At 36.2% G+C, this 26,976-nt stretch overlaps 1 protein-coding gene and 1 long non-coding RNA gene across 3 annotated transcripts in view; both read right to left on the bottom strand.

Moving 5' to 3' along the window:
* Positions 1 to 26,925, bottom strand: LOC127873412 (uncharacterized). Of its 2 annotated transcripts, none has more exons than XR_008046139.1 (14): positions 26,837 to 26,925; positions 23,684 to 23,709; positions 23,185 to 23,227; positions 18,710 to 18,790; positions 17,150 to 17,238; positions 16,514 to 16,603; positions 15,269 to 15,355; positions 13,478 to 13,534; positions 12,966 to 13,029; positions 10,742 to 10,900; positions 10,349 to 10,541; positions 7,116 to 7,155; positions 5,576 to 5,629; positions 1 to 61 (listed from the first exon to the last, which is right to left on the bottom strand). It is a non-coding gene; the product is annotated as an uncharacterized LOC127873412 (long non-coding RNA). The 2 variants fall into 2 exon arrangements; XR_008046138.1 differs by having other exon boundaries at positions 16,514 to 16,600.
* LOC127873321 (epithelial splicing regulatory protein 1-like) overlaps positions 1 to 26,976 on the bottom strand; it is a 120,963-nt gene that overhangs the window by 1,569 nt on the left and 92,418 nt on the right. The gene's annotated exons all lie outside the window — the stretch shown is intronic.

The following is a 26,976-nucleotide window of genomic DNA, read 5'->3' as shown; positions in this document are numbered from 1 at the left end:
CCTCCTCTTCCTCGCAGAGGTGTGATCTGGCTGTAATCATTTCTTCACTATCATCATGCTGCTGCAAAATAAAACAAGGCCTCAATATTACAACAGTTCTTTGAAGATCACCTTACATAATATTTATCTACCAATTCTTAAATGCTAGTGCCAAATTAAATTTCAAATCGGGGAGGTCACTTTGGCATAGTGACTATGGTGTCCATTTAGCAAGGGGAAGGTCAGAGGTTTGATCCCTTCTGTGGGAGCATTTGCTAGTTCTCCTCAAACACACCAAGTAATGGTTCCACCCAGGACACAGACTCAAAAGTGTTTCTATAAGCCTAAGGATTTAAATGCATTCGTGCTAAATAAATAAAAAAATACACAAGGTTTTGACAGTATCGCAGACAATACAGGATTCCACTAACTTTTGAGTGAAAACCCTTATCATTTGAAACACACACATTCCCTTAACACTGCTCTTTATCGGTCCATTTCTTTAATGTTTCATAATGAAATTTCCAATGTTCAGATGAAGGGCAACAGGTAAGATTGTATGTCAATGCATTTTTCACTACAGCTTTTTGTAACAATACGATTTTTTCCCTCATAACTATTTGTCAATTAGTTTTTGACAAAACACTTACATGATATTTGATCCTATGCATCATTGTACCATTATTGTGCTTTACTATATTGTCCTTTAAAGAGGCCTTTTCACAGATTTTGGCATGTTTTGAAGTTTGTCATTAAATGCTTTATATCGATAAATGTTAACATTGGATCTCAAAATCGCCAGTAAAAAATCAAGAACAAAATTTGAAGAAAAAAGAAAAAAAGTAAACCTCAGCAGGGCTCGAATCACTGACCCCTGGATGTCCTGGAGTAAAAGCGTATGACCTAGACCACTCGGCCATCCTTTCAGATACAATGGTCTATGCGTTTTATACTCTATATAAGTAATCCTCGTAGTTTCACAAAATAAAGCGACAACAACAGAACTCTCCAAACTATTAATTAATTTCGCGTTTCGTCGCTTTATAGTTTTTAGGTTTTTAAATCGTCAAAAACTGCATATAATGGCTATTCTGGAGCATGGTAAATGTTCAGTATCACTGTTTCCTCACAAATATAATTTACACCAAAATTTATGAATCTTATACAACTTTTTTCAATTTTGTCAATTTGCCCAAACGTGAAAGGCCCCTTTAAAATATCGCATGATCCATCCCTAGCCCTTACTGTTTTAATGTTACCTTTCATATTGATGTTGTACTAAAGGCGCATTTTTCTATCGCCACCTGTGCGATTTAAACTGAGAGTAGTTCACCTTTCCGGACGGTTCGGGTCGCGTAGGGAATTTGTTAAATACTAAATAGTGGGCGCGCATGCTGATCACGGAAGTTTCCTAGCCATACGGAGCGAAATAGAATAACGTGTGCGACTAAGAATTGATAGCAATAGGTTTTCCCTTTTTCATAATTGTTTTATGTACAATTTAATTTTATAAATCGTTTTATGGCAAACCTTAATTAAAACAAGAGCACCCGCCTTGTGGGTGCAGGACCGCTCATCTATTTTCTTTTAAAGGTGAAGGGACTCTCATTTTCAATCACAAAGGAGGGAGGGGTGGAGTGAAGAGGGGTGTATAGTGTGGGGGATTGGACATTTATTACATTATCTTCCAAAAATGCGGAAAAAAAAATTAAATTAATCGGGGAGATTGTGAGATGATCTTAAAAAAAAAATAAAAAAAAAATGAGGGGGTGGGGGGGGTGGGAGGGAATTCGGGGGGGGGGGGGGGGGGGTTGGAGGGGGGTATTGTTGGGTGCGTTTAAAAAAAAATAGGGGGTGGTGGGTGGGGGGGGGGGGGGGCGGGTGGTTTGTGAGATGATCTGAAAAAAAAAACAAGAGCACCGCCTTGCGGGTGCAGACCGCTCATCTATTTTCTTTTTAAAGGTGAAGGGACTCTCATTTTCAATCACAAAGGAGGGAGGAGTGGAGTGAAGAGGGGTGTATAGTGTGGGTTGTGGACATTTATTACATTATCTTCCAAAAAAGCGAAAAAAAAAAATAAAATAAAAAAATCGGGGGGGGGGGGGGGGGGGTATAGTGTGAGGGTGTGGTGATAATTTGTGAGATGATCTTAAAAAAAAAAAAAAAAAAAAAAAAAAATCAAAAAAAAAATTTTGGGGGGGGGGGGATGGGGGGGGTGGGGTGGGGGTATAGTGTGAGGGTGTGGTGGTCATTGTGAGATGATCTTATAAAAAAAAAAAAAAAAAAAAAAAAAAAATTAGGGGGGGGGGGGGGAGGGGGGGGGAGGGGGGGTGGGGGGAGGGCAACGGGGATGGTTTGGGTGAAGTCTATTGTGGTATGTCAGGTACGAGTAGTTTCATCAAAGTATCAATCAAATCTAATCATAAATAAAGAAGTTATGGCAATTTTAGCAAAATTTAATAATTGACCTTGAGAGTCAAGGTCATTCAAAGGTCAAAGTAAAATTCAAGTTGCCAGGTACAGTAACCTCATGATAGCATGTAAGTATTTGAAGTTTGAAAGCAATAGCCTTGATACTTCGAGTGGATCGAAACCACAAAATTTAACCATATATTAAAAGTTACTAAGTCAAAAAAGGGCCATAATTCCGTAACAATGACAACCAGAGTTATGCAACTTGTCCTTTTACTGTACCCTTATGATAGTTTGTGAGTGTTCCAAGTATGAAAGCAATATCTATGATACTTTAGGGGTAAAGTGACCAAAACATAAATCTTAACCAAATTTTCAATTTTCTAAGTATAAAGGGCCCATAATTCCGTCCAAATGCCAGTCAGAGTTACATAACTTGCCTGCACCGTCCCCTTATGATAGTTCATAAATCTTGCAAGTATGAAAGCAATAGCTTTGATACTGTAGGAATAAAGTGGACCTAAACACAAAACTTAATCAAATTTTCAATTTTCTAAGTATAAAAAGGGCACATAATTCTGTCAAAATGCCAGTCAGAGTTACATTACTTTGCCTGCACAGTCCCCTTATGATAGTTAGTAAGTGTTGCAAGTATGAAAGCAATAGCTTTGATGCTTAAGGAATAAAATGGACCTAAACACAAAACTTAACCAAAATTGTCAATTTTCTAAGTATAAAAAGGGCACATAATTCTGTCAAAATGCATGCCAGAGTTATCTAACTTTGCCTGCCCAGTCCCCTCATGATAGTAAGTAAGTGTACCAAGTTTGAATGCAATAGCATTGATACTTACTGAGAAAAGTGGAACTAAACGCAAAACTTAACCAAAATTTGCAATTTTTTAAGTATAAAAAGGGCACATAATTCTGTCAAAATGCACGCCAGAGTTATCTAACTTTGCCTGCCTAGTCCCCTCATGATAGTAAGTAAGTGTAGCAAGTTTGAATGCAATAGCATTGATACTTTCTGAGAAAAGTGGACCTAAACGCAAAACTTAACCGGACGCCGACGCCAACGCCAACGCCAACGCCAACGCCAACGCCGACGCCAAGGTGATGACAATAGCTCATAATTTTTTTTCAAAAATAGATGAGCTAAAAAATTAGTGGGGGGGGGGGGGGAATTCGGGGGGGGGGGGGGGGGGGGGGGAGGGGAGGGGGTTATTCTTGGGTGCGATGGTTGGACGGTATTTCAAACATAAAATAATAAAAATAAATATTTGTGTTTTTTAACCGTTTCTAAAAAAAAAATTGGGGTGGGTGGGGTGGGTATGGTATAGTGTGAGGTTGTGGTGGTCATTTGTGAGATGATCTTAAAAAAAAATAATTGGGGAGGGGAATTCGGGGGGGGGGAGGAGGGGAGGAGGGGAGGAGGGGGGGGGAGGGAGGAAGGTATTCTTGGGTGCGATGGTATGATGGTATTTCAAACATAAATAAAAAAAATAAATATTTGTGTTTTTTTTTACTGTTTCAAAAAAAAAAATTGGGGGGGGGGTGGGGGGTGGGGGGTTAAGTATAGGTGAGGGTGTGGTGGTCATTTGTGAGATGATCTTTAAAAAAAAAAAAATAGGGGGGATTCGGGTGGGGGGGATTCGAGGGGGGGGTATAGGTTAGTGTGAGGGGTGTGGTGGTCATTTGTGAGCTGATGTTAAAAAAAAAATAGGGGGGGGGGGATTCGGGCGGGGGGGGGGGGTGTGATTCGGGAGGGGGGGAGGGGGAAGGGCACGGGTGATGGTTTGGGTGGAGTCTATTGTGGTATGTCAGGTAAGAGTAGTTTTGTCAAAGTTTCAATCAAATCTAATCATAAATAAATAAGTTATGGCACTTTTAGCAAAATTTAATAATTTCACCTTGAGAGTCAAGGTCATTCAAAGGTCAAGGTAAAATTCAACTTGCCTGATACAGTAACCTCATGATAGCATGAAAGTATTTGAAGTTTGAAAGCAATAGCCTTGATACTTTAGAAGTAAAGTGGATCGAAACACAAAATTTAAACCATATATTCAAGTTACTAAGTCAAAAAAGGGCCATTATTCTGTAAAAATGACAACCAGAGTTATGCAACTTGTCCTTTTACTGTACCCTTATGATAGTTTGCGAGTATTCCAAGTATGAAAGCAATATCTATGATACTTTAGGGGTAAAGTGGACCAAAACACAAAACTTAACCAAATTTTCAATTTTCTAAGTATAAAGGGCCCATAAATCCTGCCAAATACCAGTCAGAGTTACATAACTTTGCCTGCACAGTCCCCTAATGATAGTTAATAAGTGTTGCAAGTATGAAAACAATAGCTTTGATACTGTAGGAATAAAGTGGACCTAAACACAAAACTTAAACAAATTTTCAATTTTCTAAGTATAAAAAAGGGCACATAATTCTGTCAAAATGCCAGTCAAAATACATTACTTTGCCTGCACAGTCCCCTTATGATAGTTAGCAAGTGTTGCAAGTATGAAAGCAATAGCTTTGATACTTACGGAATAAAATGGACCTAAACACAAAACTTAACCAAAAATTTTAATTTTCTAAGTATAAAAAGGGCACATAATTCTGTTAAAATGCACGCAAGAGTTATCTAACTTTGCCTGCCCAGTCCCCTTATGATAGTAAGTAAGTGTACCAAGTTTGAATGCAATAGCATTGATACTTACTGAGAAAAGTGGACCTAAACGCAAAACTTAACCAAAATTTTCAATTTTCTAAGTATAAAAAGGGCACATAATTCAGTCAAAATGCACGCCAGAGTTATCTAACTTTGCCTGCCCAGTCCTCTCATGATAGTAAGTAAGTGTACCAAGTTTGAATGCAATAGCATTGACACATTCTGAGAAAAGTGGACCTTAACGCAAAACTTAACCGGACGCCAACGCCGACGCCAAGGTGATGACAATAGCTCATAATTTTTTTTCAAAAAATAGATGAGCTAAAAAGATAAAATAATCCTTATCATAATTCAAACTCTAGTTTAGGTAATATTATTATCATTTGGGGTATTTACCATACTCTAGCTGTCTATTGTGTGACTTTCAAAAGCCTCACAAAAGTGGATAATGTGACCTTGACCTTTGAATACAGAGATAATAAAATACAAAAAGTTTCAATAAAAGAACAAAGATCTTACAGGCAACAGTTGGTGAACTTCTTGCATACTTTTCTTCAGAACACCAAACTGCTCCTGGAGATATATTCTAAGAATGCATGCCTTATAACATGATAACAAAGAAATTAAAATGCTGAACATTTTATTGATTTAACACTTAATATATGGCATAATATATTTAATACATTTGTAAGTTTAATATACATGCAAACTTTACCTCTGCTTTTTAAAGCACTAAGAAAGGCCTGAAATATTCTTATCAAATCATATTTTTACACAAGAGCCAACACTATCTTCTTTTTATTTTCTACTTTTTATTTCTAAAGTTCTTTAAATGCCCAAATTAACTTGAACTTATATTTAAAAAAAAATAATTAAATTTATTATTGAAGTCAAAAGTGTATATAAGAGGTTTTTTATCCATTTATAATCTATTTGGTTGTTGTGCAAAACTAAACAAGCGATGTGTTTATGAAACAGTATGTCCCCATATATATGACGTTTGACCTTGAAGGATGACCTTGACCCTTCACCACTCAAAATGTGCAGCTCCATGAGATACACATGCATGTCGAATATCAAATTGCTAGCTTCAATATTGCAGAAGTGACGTTATATGAGCAATTTTGACCCATATATTTGACCTTGAAGGATGACCTTGACCTTGACCTTTCACCACTCAAAATGTGCAGCTCTATGAGATACACATGCATGCCAAATATCAAGTTGCTATCTTCAATATTGCAAAAGTATTCATTAAATGAGCTATTTTGACCACAAATATTTGACCTCTGACCTTGAAAGATGAATTTGACCTTAACCCATACCACTTAAAATGTGCAGGTCCATGTGATACACATGCAAGCCAACTATCTAGTTGCTATCTTGAATATTGAAAAAGTAATTGCAAATGTTAAAGTTGGAGCAAACAGACCAACAGTATATTATAGTGGTGCGGGACATAAAAAGCTCTACTTTACATTAAGAGTCCCATGTATTACAAAACTAACAATACAGTGAATTGCAAGCTATTTAATTTTTGAGTTAGGTTTCATTATTAGACATCCGCCTTTTGTTTATTGGGTTGAGTTTTAGCCATGTATAATACACTGCCCCAACCCCTGTCGACTATACTTTTCAACAATCTTGAACCTTGAGACAAATGTTCCAAGAATGTTTTCATGACTATTGGTTAAAAATGTGCCTTCAATCGTCTCACAATGCAAAAACTGACAACAGATGACACAAAGCGCCCCACAAACGCCTGTCAAAAAAGCGATCATAAAAGCTCATAATTGGCAAAGTGAGCTACATATAAAACATTGATCTTTATATTACTTGTAATGTTACAATACTTAGCTTAAAGGCTCCTATCTTGGCTGCATTTAATGAAAATTGTATTATCTTAAAATTGCACACATATTTAAGCTGCATTTCCCTAAAATCTACAATATACCAGCTTAAAAAATTATTTGAGTTTAGCATGGCAAAGCTTTTATTTGTATGTTAATCACTTAACAAGAAATTCTTTATTAAATAATGAATGAAGAAAAATATTTACCTCCATTTTGGATAGAGCTGCATTTTGCACTCGCTTCAGTCTGTTACGAAGAATAAAAGAAATTATCTACACTATACACTTCAATACAGGTCATTATATTGATTTTTATAAGTAAATCATCTGTAACAGCCACAACATCAACACACGAGATTAACATAGTATTAGGTTCATAAGATAACTCATACCTCAAGATTTCTCAAAATTAAGTCCGCACAAACATTTTGTACGCCAGGCATGACAAATTGTTTATCCAGGAGCATGATTTTATAAACAAAGGACCAGTACCATGTTACACTTTTTTGTTTCCGACAAAATATAATTGTATAAATCTCATAATGTGACCCAGTTTTGATTTTGGCTGTGATATTGAGTAATTAAGTAGACAAAAGTTATCATAAAGTTTCATAAAGATTGGGCAATAAAAAGGTCTCTTAGAGAGTTCACAAAATTGTATACCACATATGACCTTGATTTAAACTCTGCTGAGAAATAATTGGCATACATTTTCTGACCATGTTTCATGAAGTTAAGGCAATCAATCTACCCTCCATAGTGTTCAAAGCGTTTTGTTCTCATTCGATCAAGTGACAGAGTTTTTGACCCAAAGAAACCCTGTTCCAATTTAGAGCAAACAATATTATTGCAACATATATTCCTATAATTTTTTTATGGAAGATAAGGCTATAATATAGACTCCAGCATATTCATAAGCTTTCCTTCAATTTAATCACATGACCTAGTTTTTGACACTGCCCAGCAAACAATCTATATGGGACCCATGTGGGCACCTATGGGTATATATGTATGTATATGGGGCAGCCCAGATGGGACCCATGTGGAGCCCGGTTGCACTCCCCATCTGGGTCCCATGTTGGCAGCCCACATGGGAACCATATAGGTGCCTATATGGGCCCCACATGGACAGCCCTTTTACTCAATATGGGCTGCATACGGGCAGCCTTTGTACTCAATTCGGGCTACATACAGGCAGCATTGTACTAGCATTGGCTACAAATGGGTGGAATTGTATTCAATATGGGTCCCACATGTACACAGTGCCTGTGACCCAGTTTGGGGATGTTGTGCTGAGGTTTGATGAAGAGTGGGCAATTAATGTCTCTATATTTTATTTGAATTCATTTGACCATATTAAGGTTTTAACTAATTTAATATACCATTGGAAAAAATGTTCTAAGCAAGTTTCATGAAGATGCTAATTTAATGTGGCCCCTAGAATGTTCATAAGCTTTTTTTATTTAATCTAGTGACCACGTTTTTGACCCCATTGTGACAGTATTTAACTTGGCTGAGATAAGAAGAGGACATGTGATCTTGTGATGATGATTGACAATTGATGCAACGGACAAGAAGTGACTTATTGATTACATAAAACTTAACATGAGGAATGGAAAACACAAGAGAGCCAAATACCCTATAGGTTTCTCACATGAGAACCATGGTAAATAAATTGTTCTCAGCACCTTCAGCGATGTTTGTATGAAAAATGTGACTTCTAACCTTGTTGTTGTACCCAAACCTTTTCAAACTAGACTGAGATATCATTGAAATAAAGGCTATGATAACATTTTAAGCTGAAATGACTTAATGACCTACTTTTTTAGTTAATGTGAACAATGTTGAACAAGAGGGCCATGATGACCCTGTTTCGCTCCACTGCTAAAAAAAGGCTGAAACGAATATTCTCTGCATGTGCAAATACTTAAATATAGGCCCTATTTAAGCATATGTACACTTTTGTAACCCCCTGGGCTTGGTAAAATTAAACCCCAGGGGCATAATTTGAGCAAACTTTGTAGAGGACTACTATATCTCACTACATGTACATACAAAATATGGTAGCCCTAGGTCCTAGAATTAAAAACAATAATATCACAAAATAAGCAAGATATAAGCGTATATAATGTTCAATTTTCTGACCTGCGGGTCAGGGTCAAATTTGACCCAAAGGGCATAATTTGAACAAACTTGGTAGAGGACTATAAGATGTTACTGCATACCAAATTTGGTAGCCATAGTCTGAATGGTTTTCGACAAGAAGATTTTTAAAGATTTAACAAAATAGCGCTTTATAAGCGTTTATGCAATTTTGTGACCCCCCAGGGTCAAAGTTGACCCCAGAGGCATTATTTGAACAAATTTGGTAGAGGTTTATTAGATGTCACTACATACCAAATTTGGTAGCCCTAGGCCCAATGGTTATGGACAGAAAGATTTCTTAAGTTTTCACAAAATAGGCCCCATATAAGTGTATGTACAGTTTTGTGACCCCCCAGGCAGGGTCAAGTTTGACCCAAGGGGCATAATTTGAACAAACTTGGTATAGAACTATTAGATGTCATACCAAATTTGGTAGCCGTATGCCTTATGGACAAAAGAATTTTAAGTTTTCACAAAATAGGCACTATATAAGCATATAATCGATTTTGTGGCCCCCAGGGCAGGGTCAAATTTGACTCCTCGGGCATAATTTGAACAAACTATGTGGAGGACTATACAATGTCACTACATACCAAATTGTGTAGCCCTTGGCCCAATGGTTATGGACAAGACATTTTTTTAAAGTTTTCACAAAATAGGCATTATATAAGCATATGTTCAATTTTGTGACCCCCAGGGCAGGGTCAAATTTACCCCAGGGGCATAATTTGAACAAACTTGGTAGAGGACTATAAGATGTCACTACATACCAAATTTGATAGCCCTAGGCTGGATGGTTATTGACAAGACATTTTGAAGTTTTCACAAAATAGGCCTTATATAAGCATATGTTCAATTTTGTGATCCCCAGGGGCAGGGTCAAATTTGACCCCAGGGGCATAATTTGAACAAACTTGGTAGAGGACTATAAGATTTCACTACATACCAAATTTGGTAGCCCTAGGCACAATGTTTATGGACAAAAAGATTTTGATAGTTTTCACAAAAGAGGCCTTATATAAACGTATGTTCAATTTTGTGACCCCCAGGGCAGGGTCAAATTTGACCCAGAGGCATTATTTGAAAGAACTTGGTAGAGGACTATAAGATGTCACTACATACCAAATTTGGTAGCTCTAGACCCAATGGTAATGGACAGAAAGATTTTAAAGTTTTCACAAAATAAGCCCTTTATAAGCATATATATATACATCCATGCATAAAAATTTCCGTTTTAATTCAAGTACAAATTTAATAAATGTTATTCAAGTAATACAATTAGGAGCTTAACTTACTCGTTGTAGGGGGCTAGAGATTCTCGATGTTCCGGGTACGGGCTCAAGTACCCTGTGGACCGGCGGCTCCTGTTCTGTGGCTGGCAGGATGAGCACATCATCACAGTATGAAACAACTTGTTTCATACTGTGATGATCGCAAGCGTTGCTCATCGCTGCAGCGTACCCCTCTCTTGCTTCCAGCCATGCAGATCTGAAAAGGAACACATGCGTATGAGAATGCTGAACGTCTTATAAGGTGTCACTGCGGCTGAAGATGGTCTGTAACACAACACATGTCAAACGCCTATTTATACTTGTAAAATGTGGCACTAATACACATCAATAGCTTAACATTGGCGAAACTGAAGTTATATTACAACACAAATGCTATCTAATATAACAGCAACTTACGTTCTCAATGTGGTAGGAGGCAGGGGCTCAGGGCTTGGGGTTAGCTGCAGAGGCTCCGGGCTAGAGCTAGGTGGAGCTGGAGTTTGCCTGCCCTGGCTGGAGTGAACTGTCAGCTCTCATCATCTTTGCAGCCGGCTGTTTTCCCCTAGGGGACCTTTCCTGAAACACAATTATGCTCATTGTTATGCTGTTATTTAATAACAAAATATAATATTACAAGTGTTATAGGATTAGGTGGACAGACAGACCGATCGACGGACCGACATATGGCAACCAATATACAAACTAAAGGGTACTCTGGTATTATAGGGTAATTTGATTAGCCCTCACTGGTTAATAACACAGGCTAATTTCTTTATAAATATATTTATTCAATAGTAAACAAACACTAATATAACACAAAACAAGGGACAAAATTGTCACAAAACCAGGTTTTCATTGTGAAAAAAAAATCTGATAAAGGGAGAAAACTCAAACTGAACTTTTGAAATGACCAAAAAAAATTAACCCCCTTTGTAAGTTTTTTTTTTTTTTTAAATCTATTTTTAGTCGTGGCGACCTTGACATTGGAGATATTGACGTGATTCTTTCGTGGGACACACCGTCCCATGATGGTGAACAAATGTGCCAAATGATTTTAAAATCTCACAATGAATGACATAGTTATGGCCAGGACAAGCTCATTTATGGCCATTTTTGACCTTTGAACTCAAAGTGTGACCTTGACCTTGGAGATATCGACGTAATTATTTCGCGCGACACACCGTCCAATGATGGTGAACAAATGTGCCAAATGATTTTAAAATCTGACGATGAACGACATAGTTATGGCTCGGACAAGCTCATTTATGGCCATTTTTGACCTTTGAACTCAAAGTGTGACCTTGACCTTGGAGATATCGACGTAATTATTTCGCGCGACACACCGTCCAATGATGGTGAACAAATGTGCCAAATGATTTTAAAATCTGACAATGAACGACATAGTTATGGCCCGGACAAGCTTATTCCGCCAGCCCGCCAGCCAGCCAGCCAGCCCGCCCGCATTCGCCAATCTAATAACCAGTTTTTTCCTTCGGAAAACCTGGTTAAAAAAACTGAAAGGGTATATACAGTACCCTGGCTACCAATTGTACCCTGGTATTATAGGGTACTCTGGCTAACTACACAGGCTAATTTCTGTATATATCATGCCAGAAATTGTTTCCGTGTGAGCACCGTACATAAAAATGCTGATTTCATGATAGGTACTAGTTTTGATTAATTTAATTAGAATTATTACCATAGAAACCAATTTACCAAGCATGAGCGCGATGATTCACAAGTCTATTAACAATCAAATCAAATAGCTGTGTCCGAAAAACCACTACAACAATACATGTCTGTTCGAAGAACGCGCGTATTAACCCATTTATGCCTAGCGTCTACAAAAAAGGCATTGGCAAACAGCGTAGACCCAGATGAGACGCCACATGATGCAGCGTCTCATCAGGGTCTGCGCTGTTTTCTTAAAGGATTACTGTAAGAAATATTCTAAATAAAGAAATTAATACACTAGACATCCCTAATTTTGGAAATAAATTGATCAAATTTAGAAGGATGGGAAAGTTCACTAGGCATACATGGGTCAATATTTCAAATATGTACGGTTGATTCGTGTTTGGCCATATACTCATATATCTTCATATTCTTCTTTTATATTTTTGTTCTATAGATATATGGTCAACAATATCTAATAATGCGAAATAAGCCACGAAATCTGGCGCAACGTAAATGATGATTTGCATGTGATGCTGCTAAGAACTGTTTAGAAAATGGCATTTGCTGTCTCCTTGATATAACTCTCTATCTTTCATCATCCACAACCACAATCAACGCCGTATATCTTTTTTTATAGATAATTCTTGCTACTTTTGACTTTGAAGGATGACATTGACATTTCTCCACTAAAAATGTGAAGCTCTATGAGATACACATGCATGCCAAATATCAAGTTGATATCTTCAATATTGCACAAGTTATGGCCAATATTAAAGTTTTAGGACGGACGGGCGGACTGACTGACAGTTCAACTGCTATAAGCCACCCTACCGGGGACATAAAAATAGCATCAGTTATTATGTAATGAAAATAATTTTTTACACTTAAGAAATTCATTTACTTATGTCTGTGTTTGAAAACTGTTAGTGTTAATTGAATATATACAATGTAGAAGCAAACATACACTGTTCACATCCGCAGCCTTTGTTTTCCTGTCGAGGCCTTCATAATGATTTGCGCTTGTGTGCCTACAATGATTTACCATCATCACAATCATCATGATATTCTCTATCTTCACATTTTCATAGTATTTATCACCAACGTCATTATTAATATGAGCATTTTCAGAAGCATTTGATCAAATCACCAGATCATCCGATATAATTGCAATAATCGGTCAATACCCATTTGTTTCACTTTGGTAATATAAGGATTGCTCATGTCTTGTTACTGATTTATTGCTTTGAAACTTGTGATTATTACACTCATTGTGTTTATATTAACATTGTGATAGGGATAATATGATAATACTTATGATGGCAGTTTAGATATTTCAGAAGACGAAATCTTGATGACGGAGAAAATGCAGATGGCGTTGATAGTAGTATGGTGGTGTTGTTTATGTTGATAAAAGAACATGTCGAAATGTATATATATATATATATTGCAATTGTGCAATTGTGGTAGTTGTTTTACCTTCTTCGCTTAAACTCCAAAACGAGGTTGATGGTGGTGATGCTAGGGGAGTTTTTCCTGAAATAGGAATGATAAATACATTAGACAGTATTTGAAAAATGGAACAATAAGAGTGTTATGCACATTAAGATGCTAACCTGTGACAAGAAGGAACTAAAAAATTCTGAGACAGTAGATAATAAGCATTAAATGACACATAAATATTCCATTTCTAGGAACACTTTTGTGACCAAATTTTGATAATTGAAAACATTTCAAACACGGAATGCTTATGTACAGATTTTAAACTTTAAGAGTCATTTATGAGAGACAAAACTAGTCAGCCAAAAGTGGGTTGTCTCTTTTATATGAGGTTGTGTAAACAAAGATCAAGGGGTCACTCGTTAATTATTTATAGATCCAATCATAGAGATTCCAAATGACAGCTTCTGAATAATATATTTATTGGACAAAGAGTCAATCCTTATCATCATCATCCCCATCATCATTATCATCATCATCATCATCATCATCATCATCATCATCATCATCATCATCATCATCATCATCATCATCATCATCATCATCATCATCAGTGGACCATGATGGAGGACAGAAACACAAAAGCTCATAGTGAGCACTGTTTGGGTAAGCTGGAAATAATAATAATCTTAAAACCACTAGGATTTGATTGCTTGTCTTAAAATATTTGGTTGTACCGATTTTGCTTTCATAAAGTTAAGGTCATTTGATATTCAACAATGTTAAAGGCCTTGGACAGTATCTGAAAGCATTAAGGAAAAAATACAAAAGTGTAAGTTCAAAGAAAATTCCTTAGTCCAAGGCCCATAACTTTGCCAAAAATCAATGAACCAGAACAAAACACGGACTTTAACAGAAAGTCATGTAAATAGACTCAGACACCAAAAATCAGCTCAATATCTGAAAGTTTTTTGTCAAAAAAAACTAGGGAAAATCATTTATCATAGAGAAAATTACTAGGTCCAATGCCCATAAGTTTGCGAAACACTGTACCAGAGCAAAACTCACACTTCCTCTGTAAGGCATGTAGATAGGCACCCAAAATCAGCTAAATATCTGAAGCAGTTTTGTCCAAAGCCCATTACTTCGCCAAATATCAATGGACCAGAACAAAACTGTCATTTCCTCTGTAAGTATTATAGGAAGACTCAAATAACAAAACCAGCTAAATATCTGAAAGTCCTTCGTAAAAAAATTCTGGAAAACAATTATTTGATGGAAATGTTCTTGGTTCAAGGCCCATAACTTTGCCAAAATCGATTCACTGGAACGAAAATCACACTTGATCTGTAGGTATACCCATGTCCCAAAAATCAACTAAATATCTTAATTATTTTGTAAAAAAATCTCCTGAAAACAATTATTATAGAAACAAAATCCTTAGTTCAAAGCTCATAACTTCTCCAAAAATCAATTGACTGGAAAATAGATCACACTTCATCTAATAGTCATGTAGGTAGACTCACATACGCAACAAGCCATCTTTTGATAGGGCACGATGTACAAAGACGCCTAAACAGGAAGGCGGACCACATAAGCTCACCCTGAGCACTTATAATTTACATGTAAACCTTGTTATTGGACGCAAGTGATTCTAAGTTACCTCTAGATTGGTAAGGAGCTAATATGCGACAAACCACAACAACCAATACTCGACAAACCACACAAGACGCACAAAAGCTCATAATGCGCATTTATTAGTTGCTAAAAAAAGCTTCGGATACTTAGTTGTACTAAATTTATTATTTGATCTCCTAGGTGTCTTCTTACATTTTCTATCAGGAACGGCATTTCTTGAAGGGCTGTCCAGCTTCGATAGCCAAGATTTGGACGGCTTATTTACCGCCACAGAAGATGCTGATTGAAATAGAATATTGAAACAATTATAACCACAAAATGTCCTTGTTAAATAAGCCTTCAAAAAGGCAAACAAATGGACCCAGTTTCAGTAATAACATGTATACATATACTTTAAATGCAACTTGTTCCTGGTTATTCACAATTATAAATTTTACACTATAAAACAGTGATTTGCGGTGGCAATTTTTGTTACTGAGTTGGAGATCTAGCTGACTTGTTGTTTTGTCTTTAAATGGCTAGTACAATAGTTGGTACATCTCGCAAGTAACTTTTTAACTGTTTTTAATGGTGTGTTGAATTGGTTTCAACAAACTTGACTCATGAATGTTGCTCACAGTGTTTTTTTAAGATTTGACCTGTTGACCACACTTTTAGACAAGTCTGGCCCGGATTATAAATTGGCCTTTATTTGTCAAGATTAACAATCAGGCACAGATGCTGCTGAAATAGACAATAATAACAATTATTGTGAAGAAATGTTTATAAAGATTTTGTTGCCATTTCAAGTCTACCTAAGTGCACAAGTCAACTTCCTTCACCTTAACAGGCACATGCCCTTAAATTACTCTTGCAGCCTTAGGAAAGGCAAAAATAGACCCAGTTTAGGTAACTACAGGCAACACATGCGAAAGATATCGGACCGCAGACTTTTCCCATACAATAACAATGAACAATCACCATCTATTGGATTTTTGACATGATGATCTTGATTTTTGCTGCATCTGAGCCAGATTAAAACCAAATTTTGTTAAGCTGATTCTAACTAAGTTTCAAATTAAGACATTAATGTGGCTTCTAAAGTGGCAACACATATTTGACCTGGTGAACTACTGAATGAAAAATAAGGCATTAAGATAGGCAACAAGACATCATTTGATAGGGCACAATGTATGAAGACGCCCTTTACAGGCAGACCACAGTAGCTCACCCTGAGCACTTAGATTTTACCTATAAACCTTGTTATTGGACGCAAGTGAATCCTAGTTACCTCTTGATTGGTAAGGAGCTAATATGCGACAAACCACAACAACCAGAACTCGACAAACGACGCAAGACGCACAATATCTCATAATGAGCATTTGTTAGTTGTTAGAATAGGCTTAAGATACTTAGTTTTACTGAATTTATTCTTTGATCTCCTAAGTGTCTTCTTACATTGCTTCTCGGGACAGGCCTTTCTAGGGGCGTTCTCCAGCTCCGGTTCCATACATTCGGAATCCTTATTCATCGCCTCTGAAGATGCTGCTTGAAATAGAAAATACAAACAATTATAACCACAAAATGTCCTTGTTTAATAAGCCTTCATACAAGCAAACAAATAGACCCAGTTTCGGTAATAACATGTATACATTAAATGAAACTTGTTCCTGGTTAGTCACAATTAAAATTTTTACACTATAAAAACAGTGATTTGCAGTGGCAGTTTTTGTTAATGAGTTGGTGATCTAGCTGACTTGTTTTTTTGTCTTTAAATGGCTAGTACAATTGTTGGTACATCTCGCAAGTAACTTTGTAACTGTTTTTTCATGGTGTGTTGAATTGAGTGTTTTTTTTAAAGATTTGACCTGAAGGATGACCTTGACCTTGAACTTCCACCACTAGGACGCAAGTGAATCCTAGTTACCCCTAGATTGGTAATGAGCTTATATGCGACAAACCACAACAACCAATACTTGACAAACGACGCAAGACGCACACAAGCTCATAATGAGCATTTGTTAGTTGTTAGAATAGGCTTCGGATACTAAGTTGTACTGAATTTATTATTTGATCTCCTAGGTGTATTCTTACATTTCTTATCAGGTAAGGCTTTTCTTGTTGCGTTCTCCAGCTCCGGTTGCCGAGATTTGGAAGGCTGATTTTCTGTACCTTTGTATATACTGCTTGAAATAAAAAATTCAACCAATTATAACCACAAAATGCTTATTATATATGTACATTACTGACGTGTTTACCCAAGCAGCTATACAGAATTTTATAATAGCATGTACGTGACATGGAACATATTGCAAATATGAAATTTCCAACTAGGTTTTCTCAACATTTAACCATTGATATTGCCTCTATAAGGATAAACAAGTGTTTTCTTAGATATGGTCTGGTAACCTAATTTTTGGACACAAGATTTAGATTTAAACGTGTCTTTAATACTTAACATTCTGACAAAGTTTCAAACATTGGATGCAAAATGTGACCGCTAGTGTTTACAAAATTTGTGAGATTTGTCTTGGTACTCAGGTGAGCTTAAATTTGAAAAAAAATATGTTACAGGCTTTAAGCTTTACCATAATACACATATACAAAAATGTCAGAGCAAGGAAGAACATAAACTAGCAAAATAACAAGTTTGCAGTACATTTATATCATTCAGTCGTGTGCAGAGTGGCATGAATGAAACACGTCATGCTTTGCAATTGTGTGTTCATACTATAATTTATTTAGTTTTGGGCTTTCACGCTTGGCAAAAGCACTGATTACAATAACATAAAACAAGAGCATCGCATAACGGGTGCTACGCTCGGCTGCGAAAGCTTGTCAGATTTATTTTAGATGTCACAGTGACCTTGACCTTTGACCTAATGACCCAACAATGGGTGTGGCTTGTGTAACTCATCAAGGTGCATCTTCATATGAAGCTTCAAAGTTGTAGGTGGAAACACTTTGATTTTAGAGCCAATGTTAAGGTTTAAGCACGACGCCTACGGCGGACGACGAGCTGACTATGACAATACCTTGGGTTTTCTCCGAAAACAGCCGAGCTAATAAATGCATACATTTAGTCAATAAATATATTCCAAATGGACAAACAAACATTTAAACAAATATATGATTATTTTAAGATACCATACTTAGTTGCGATATTGTTTAAATTCATTAATGCATATTAATGTTGTTGTTTTTTAATGGCAAGCAATAATTAGAATGATAACAAAGATGGTCTAAAAAATCAACACTGGCATATAATTTCCTCACACAGTTTCAAAATTACAAAAAAGTGCAATGATTGCCCTTAAGAGATTACCTGAATGTGCATACATCTTGTTTTGAAGTATTGACATGGTGATCTTGAATTGTTCTGCATCTGAGCCAGATTACAACCAAATATTGTTAGGCTGGTTCTGACTGAGTTTCAAAATGGAGTCATTAGTGTGGCTTCTATAGTGGCATCAAATATTTGACCTGGTAAACTATTGAATGAACAATAAGGTGTATAGATAGGCACCAGTCATCATTTGATAGGGCACGATGTATGAAGACGCCCTTAACAAAAGCCTTTAATAGTTGTTAGAATAGGCTTCGGATACTTAGTTGTACCGAATTTAATCTTTGATCTCCTATGTGTCTTCTTACATTGTTTTTGTGGAAAGGCTTTTCTCGGGGCGTTGTCCACTTTAGGTAGCCGAGATTTGGAAACCGCTTTGGTAGATGTTGCTTGAAATAAAAAATTCAAACAATTATAATCACAAAATGCTTTTATATTTTACATTACTGGCGCGTTTACTCAAGTAGCTTTACAGAATTTTATAAAAGCATGGACGTGACATGAAACATATTGCATAAATTGAATATTCCAACTATGTTTACTCAACATTAATCCATTAATGTTGCCCTGATAAGGGTAAAAGTGTTTTCTTAGTTTTGGTCTGGTAACCTAGTATTTTGACTCAAGTGATTTAGATCTAAACGTATCTTTAATAGTGTCTAACTTAACATAAATGAGTGCCATTATTACAAAGATGCACCAGTCAAATATAACTTATTAAATAGGTAAAAGCCCCTTTCTTTACATTAAAGTCTTCGCAAATTGCAACCAGATTTTGATCATTAGAAATTAGTTGCACAACAGTTATATTTATATATTTTATGCACATTAACAAAAACAAATTGGTTCTAGATTTTTCTGATTATTTAGGCCAAAAACAATATGGGCAGAAGAACATCTTGGTACAACCTAATCAGGGTAGAACTAATAAATGATCATAGGTTCATGTACAGAATAAAATCTGCATAATGACACACATAATTTTTAGCTCACCTGAGCGATAGCTCGAGGTGAGCTATTGTGATCACTCAGCGTCCGGAGTCCGTCCGTCCGTCTGTAAACAATTTGTAAACATCTTCTTCTACTAAACCATTGAGCCAATTTCAATTAAATTTCATGTGGAGCATCCCTAGGTCATGGGACAAAAGAATTGTTAAAAAAAATTTGATCACATAACCAAGATGGCCGCCATGACCATATATGGTAAAAACCTTAAAAAATCTTCTTGTCAGAAACCGCTCATCAGATTTTCAAAAAATTTCACAGGGATGACCTTTGAGGGCTCCCCTGAAAAAGTTGTTCAAAGAAATTTGATTTGTCAAAAAACATGGCCGCAGGAGCTCGTTGAACTTTGCATGTTTATTCGTTTTTGCCTATTTTGTGAAAACTTTCAAAAATCTTCCACATTTTTTGTCCGATCCTTTCCAAATTTGCACAGTGTCTTTATATCAATGAGGACACGAACCCTACAAAAAATGAGCATTATTGGTCCATGAAGTACAGAATTACCTCCCCTTGAATTGAGAAAATGGTGTTTATGCAATACAGTCCAAATTTTTCATCCAATGCTTTCCAAACTTGTAAGGATTTAGCATGGTTCAAACAAGGGAAACAACTACGGTTTATGCATGTTCTTTTTATTACAGATTTGCCTCCCTTTAATTCATTCAAAATCTCATTTTACAGCAGAGATTCCAAATCTGACCTGTAAATGAGCCCCATATTTACTGCCGGTGCTATGTTACCTTTTCCCATTTGATCATTCTTAAGTATTGGTCTTGTAATGCTGCTACTGCTACTGCTACTGCTACTACTACTACTACTACTACTACTACTACTACTACTACTACTACTACTACTACTACTACTTCTACTACTACTACTACTACGACTACGACGACGACGACTACTACGACTACTACGATACCACCACCCACCACCACCACCACCACCACCACCACCACCACCACCACCACCACATCTACTAGGACTACGGCTACTGCCAAGACTACTACGACTTTTACCACGACTACGACTACTACGACTACTACCACGACAACGACGACGACTACGACGACGACGACGACTACGACGGCGACTACGACTACGACTACTACTACTACTACGACTACGTAGACGACGACTACTACTACGACTACTACTACTACTACTACTACTACTACGACTACTACACCACCACCACCACCACCACCACCACCACCACCACCACCACCACCACCACCACCACCACCACCACCACCACCACCACCACCACACCACCACCACCACCACCACCACCACCACCACCACCATTCACAGTGACAAAAAACGTATTCACACAATGGCTGCTACTACAACTTATAGCCCATATAGGGGGGCATGCATGTTTTACAAACAGCCCTTGTTTCTATGGGATTTTAACCACAACTGATTATGTTTATCTCCGACACATATTTTTAGGTCACCTGTCATGAAGTGACACGGTGAGCTTATGTGATCGTGTGATGTCCGGCGTCCGTTGTGCGTGCCTGCGTGTGTTCGTGCGTCCGTCCGTCAACAATTTGTTTGTGTAGACAGTAGAGGTCACAGTTTGCATCCAATCTTGATGAAATTTTGTCAAAATGTTTATCTTGATGAAATCCGGTTTGGGATTGTATTTGGGTCATCTGGGGTCAAAAACAAGGTCACTAGGTCAAATAATAGAACAACCTTCTGTAGACAATAGAGGTCACAGTTTTCATCCAATCTTTATGAGATTTGGTCAGAATGTTTATCTTGATGAAATCTGGGTTGGGATTTTATTTGAGTTATCTGGGGTCAAAAACTAGGTCACTAGGTCAAATAATAGAAAAACCTTGTGTAGACATTAGAGATCACAGTTTTCATCCAACCTTTATGAAATTTGGTCAGAATTCTTGATGAAATCTGGGTGGGATTGTATTTGGGTCATCTGGGGTAAAAATCTAGGTCAAATAAATAGAAAAACCTTGTGTTGACAATAGAGGTCACAGTTTTCATCCAATATTTATGAACTGTGGTCAGAATGTTTATCTTGATGAAATCTGGATTGGGATTGTATTTGGGTCATCTAGAGTCAGGAACTAGGTCACTAGGTCAAATCATAGAAAAACATTGTGTAGACAATAGAGGTCATAGTTTTCATCTGATCTTAATGAGTCAGGTGAGCGATTCAGGGCCATCATGGCCCTCTTGTTTATGTTAGTTTTTATAAGCATTTTTTGTTTCTGTGCGAGAAAATGCATACAAAAACTAAAAGTAAAATAGAGAGACAATAAAAAATGTTTAAAAAAGGTAAATGACATAATCAGAATATTATATGCAAAGTAAATTCTACTGACAGTCAATAAAACATTTCGATTTAATGACATTATGACAGGGTCACATTCACAACATCCCATTTGAAGTCTCAATTTTAACATGGGATGTATGATAAGCATGTAGGGTAGCTAGCCCTTGCGTTGATTTGCCATTAAGTCGGACATCTGCATGTTTGTAGACAGTTGTAGTATTATATGATCTAAAACTTTATGAATATTTTATCATTGATAAAACGTCATCAATATTTTTCTCGCTATAAAATTGTATATGAAGCCGTGTAAATAAAAGCTGTTCTAATATATTTGGAATGTTCAATCCCCAACAAACAATTTTGCAATGAGCAAATAAAATTATTCCATAATGATTTTATATTGAAAACATAACCCTTACTATAATTACACACTGCATTTTTAGTGATTTGTTCTGTTTAATAGATTTCACAGAAAACATGTGAAACAATTCAATAAGCCATTTAGCACAACGTATTTCTCGTCACGTGACGACAGAGTGTGCCGTCGAAGACAGACAGTTGGACTCGACCTCGAACAACAGGTAGGTTATAAATTATGTCGGTTTAATTATATTACCCAAGTAAGGCCAAAATCTTTGCTACGAACATATTGTCTATTGACTGAGGACGCCACCATGTAATTTTGGACTCGTTCAAGTTTTTAAAGAAATGTGAACCAGTTGGTGTGACAGTTTCCGAAACATCATAAGAATTTTAAATGACATCATTAGTATTTTACATAATTTGAAATACAAATCTGCCTTCTACGGCATCAATTTTTATTCGACGAGGTCAGTTTGGACGCCTGTGACATGTTCATGAACAACCCAAGGGGCGGATATTTGGCTTACGTATCCCAAAGGGGTAAATGCATAAGTATATAACACGAAATCCAGTCATTTATTTCAAACTTGAGATATATTTGAACAAAAATCAATTATTTTAAATGATTTTTCGGAAACTGTCACTTTTAACTCGTTCACATTTCTTTAAAAACTTGTGATTGAAAAATCACTTTAAGTGACCATGCCATTTGTGGTCATTATTGTTTATAAATATTTCAGTCAATGTCTTGACAAAATAATTAAATTTAACTGAGGTTTGTTTCTGTGATTTAGTGATTTTTTTGTAAATGGAATGAATGAATGCCAATAAGTGGAAATAGTCATTATATATGACACTTATAGCCTGCAACAGCTTAGTATCTGCTATCAACCATCAGTTCGTTAATAATAAACTGTATCCTTTACCAGTTTGAATCAAGTGAGAATTACCCTGAACCACTTTGATTCAAGAGAGAGTTACCCTATGTCAGTCAAATGCTGCAGTCAAGCAAATTTGGGACTTTCAGAAGTAGTTGTATTATGGACACACATGAACTATAACGGTGCATAATATGGCTACATTTGTGTTAAAACAAAGATTAGTGAGTACCTTTATAGCCGCTTATTTGCAGACAGCTTTCTTCTTTGCAATTCTGAAGAAGGCAAATTATGTTATGGTCACAATCGTGCAAACACACTGTTTCTTTTCATTATGCATGTTGTGGCATTACATTACTGGTATAACACCTTAATTTTGTAATTTATTTCAATTTCATTTGCAAATGAACAACACTCGACAGTACTTGCATGATGATTTAATAATCATTCGCATATTCATTTCAAAGTATTTATTACTTAACTAGAATATTAATCAAAATAGATACAAGGAAAGTGAATACAGTATTTAAGACTATGATTTATATTGAACAATTATGTAGTCACTCTTAAAACCACCACTCAGTCATATGCTCAATGACATAAGAAAATGGTAATGTCATGTTATTCTTAGTTTATAAGTATGAACTCAATATACACAATACATCCACTATGCCACAGCAATTTGTTTGTTTGTTTTTTTCTTTTTTCATTATGAAACCAACAATGCCTACCAAACTTCCTCTTCTCATTGTTTCGACTGCAAGAAAAAAAAGAATATTTAGGACATATTGCAGTTTGTATCAAATCTTTTACAGTAAAACATGACAATAACTCCATAAAAACTGAAAGGACTAAAATGTGAATCCGACCAGGATACCGATAATAAAGTATTATCAAATTCCGACGGTAAGTTCCAGTGATCTGACACGGAAACATATACTTCAATAGAAAATATCATTTTATTAATCAGAAGGTACAAAATGGCATAGTAATAATTGGCGCAGAATAACCTGGAAATGTGTACATGTCGACAATTTACAGATACTGAGCATCAAGTGTTTAAAAACAGATGAGATTTTCTTAGATCTCAAGCAAAATGAACAAGAAGGCCTCAAGGTTCCAAAGTCGCTTACCTGAGATACAAAAGAACTGACCTGTTCTGTGCAGCCCAAGATGTAATTGGAACAAATTATCTGACCATCTTTCAGGAAAGGTGACCAATAAATCTAACTTTCAGAGTTCTAACAAGGTTTTACTAAAGCCATATAAGGATAACTTCCCCGTTCCCTTGCGGACACGATTTTCACCAGACCAGAACCATTTTCGTACAAACACAAGATATCATTAAAACATATATTCTGACAAAGTTCCATGAAGATTGAACAATAAATGGGGCTTCAAGAAAGTTTACAAGTTTTACTATAGAAATATCAGGATAAAAATGCTCCCGCCCCCGTGAGGCAATGTTTTTTCTACCAACCGGAGCAATTTTCGAACTCGTCCAAGATACCATTGGGCAAAATCTTCTGATAAATGAAGATCAGACAATTATAGTCAATTAATGTGGCCTCTAGAGTGTTAACAAGATTTTAGTATAGCCCTATTCAGCCATATTAAGAAAAATGCACAGCCCCCATGGTGGCCATGTTTTTCAACCAACCGGATTAATTTGTCAACTCATCCAGGATATAGTTGGGATGAATCTCCTGACCAAGTTTCCTAAAGATCTGAAATAAATGTTGCCTCTAGAGTGTTAACAAGGTTTAACTTTAGCCATATAAGGAAAAATGCACCGCCCTATGGCGACCATGTTTTTCAACCAACCGGAACTATTTTGACCTTTTCAAGATAGTATTAGGACAATCTTCTAACCAAGTTTCATGAAAATCGGACAATAAATGTGGCCCTTAGAGAGTGTAAACAAAGTTTGACACACCACACCATTAAAACAATGATCTGACCAAGTTTCATGAAGATTGGAACATACAAGTGAATTTTTGAGTGTTAACAAGTGTTTACTAAAGCGATACAAGGAAAAATGCCTCGCCCAATGGTGGCCATGCTTTTCAACCATCCGAAACCATTTTGAGATTCGTCCAAGATATCGTTGGGACAAATCGTCCGACCAAGTTTTGTAAAATTAAATGTGGCCTCTAGTGTGTTTACAAGGTTTTTCTATAGCCATATATAGCAATATCTGATTAAATGGCCTGTCCCCTGGTGGCCATGTGTTTCAACAAACTGAAAACATTTTTCAAACTTGTCCAAGATATCATTTGGACAAATCTTCAAGTTTCATAATAATCGAACAATAAATGTGGTCTCATTAGTGTTAACAATGTTTTTCTATAGCCATATAAGGATAAACGTCCCGCCCAACGGCTACCTTGATTTTCAACCAACCTGAATCAATTTTAATCTCCCTCAATATATCATTGGGACGAATCTTCTGGCCAAGTTCTGTAAAGATCAGACAATAAATCTGGCCTCTAGAGTGTAAACAAAGTTTAACTATAGCCATATAAAGCCATATTAGGAAAAATGCCCCGACTGTGGCGGCCATGTTTTTCAAGCAACCATACCCATTTTCGCATTCGCCTTAGGTATCATTGAGACGAATCTTCTGACCGAATGCTATTAAGATCGAGAATGAATGTGGCCTCTAGAGTGTTAACAAGGCAAATGCTGACGCCGCACGCACAACGCACGACATACGACGGACAAAAGGCGATCACAAAAGCTCAGGTGAGCTCAAACTAAATTCCAAAAACAAAATTATGAGCGATGGAAAAAGGTGTGACTTCATGCCCCCCTCTTTAAGGAGCATTTAAAAGGAATTATATCTATAATTTTTAACAAAATATTAAGAAAAATGTTTATAATCAACTTCATATCAAAATAATAATTGCTGCAAGTTTGAATGCTTATGCGTTGAACATTGTAGCAAAATGGCCGCAGAAAAGTCGACAAACAGAAAGACGTATGGACTGAGGGATGTTTATTGTGATTGTAATATAACCCCTTAGTTTAAAACAGTGGTATAATTTTGACCAGGGTCAATCACTTTAACCGGATTAAAATCGAGATTAAACGATTTTGTCAAATATTTATGAATTTATATAAAATGTGTAAAAAAACTTATACATATATTTCAATATAAATCAAAATAAAAGTTAAGCAGAACATGTGTCGAAGAATGCAAAATAAGCCAGATATTTAATTCTGAAATCAAAAATGTCTGTACAGTCGAATTCGCAAGCATGTATATCATGTCAATCTAAATTTAGTTTACCAGATAATGTTTAATTCCTGCAATGATATATATTCATACGACACACGAACACCAACTCCGATCCTAATAAAAAGACAAATGCTTCGGTTATTGAAGGAAAATATGCACGAAATATATTCGTAACAATTGGCTCGGGGCGCTAATTTGTCTTTGCTGCATTTTATGTAATTCGTCTTCAATGAATACTTTTTCTTGCCTATTGTGTGTTATTGTAACATATTTTTATCAATATATTACAATTTAACATATATAAAAATCGTATAATCTCACTTTTAAGTTTTTGTTTCACAATTATGTTGTAAGGTCAGCTTTAAAGCTATGTTCTTGTATGCTATACTGTATTGCCTATTAAAATTAAATTAAATTTTATCTTATGTAACCATTTAAAGCTATGTTCTTATTCTTATGCTTTACTGCCTAACAAACTTAAATCTGTATCATCTTAATCTTTATTATCTTGTGTATACCAACAAATTTGAATCATAATTCATTTCACTATTCTTGTCACTGTGTGCCAACGCATTTAAATCACATAAGAAAGATGTGATTGTTCTAATTTTGGCACCTTCATCGAATACCCCTCCCTACCTACCTTGCGTCTGTCTCAGCAAGGTCAAGGACTCCAGTTTGCTTTCATCTAATCTCTGCTTGTAATCTTTTGCGCTGAAAAATACACACACGGTATTTAAAAGCAGAATACAACTGAAATAGTTAAAAAAGTTATAATAAAGA

Source organism: Dreissena polymorpha, chromosome 1, assembly GCF_020536995.1.
Source record: "Dreissena polymorpha isolate Duluth1 chromosome 1, UMN_Dpol_1.0, whole genome shotgun sequence".
In the NCBI taxonomy this organism is placed as follows: Eukaryota; Metazoa; Mollusca; class Bivalvia; order Myida; family Dreissenidae; genus Dreissena; species Dreissena polymorpha.
The sequence above is the reverse complement of the archived record's forward strand: the minus strand, read 5'-3'. Positions and strand labels throughout refer to the sequence as shown.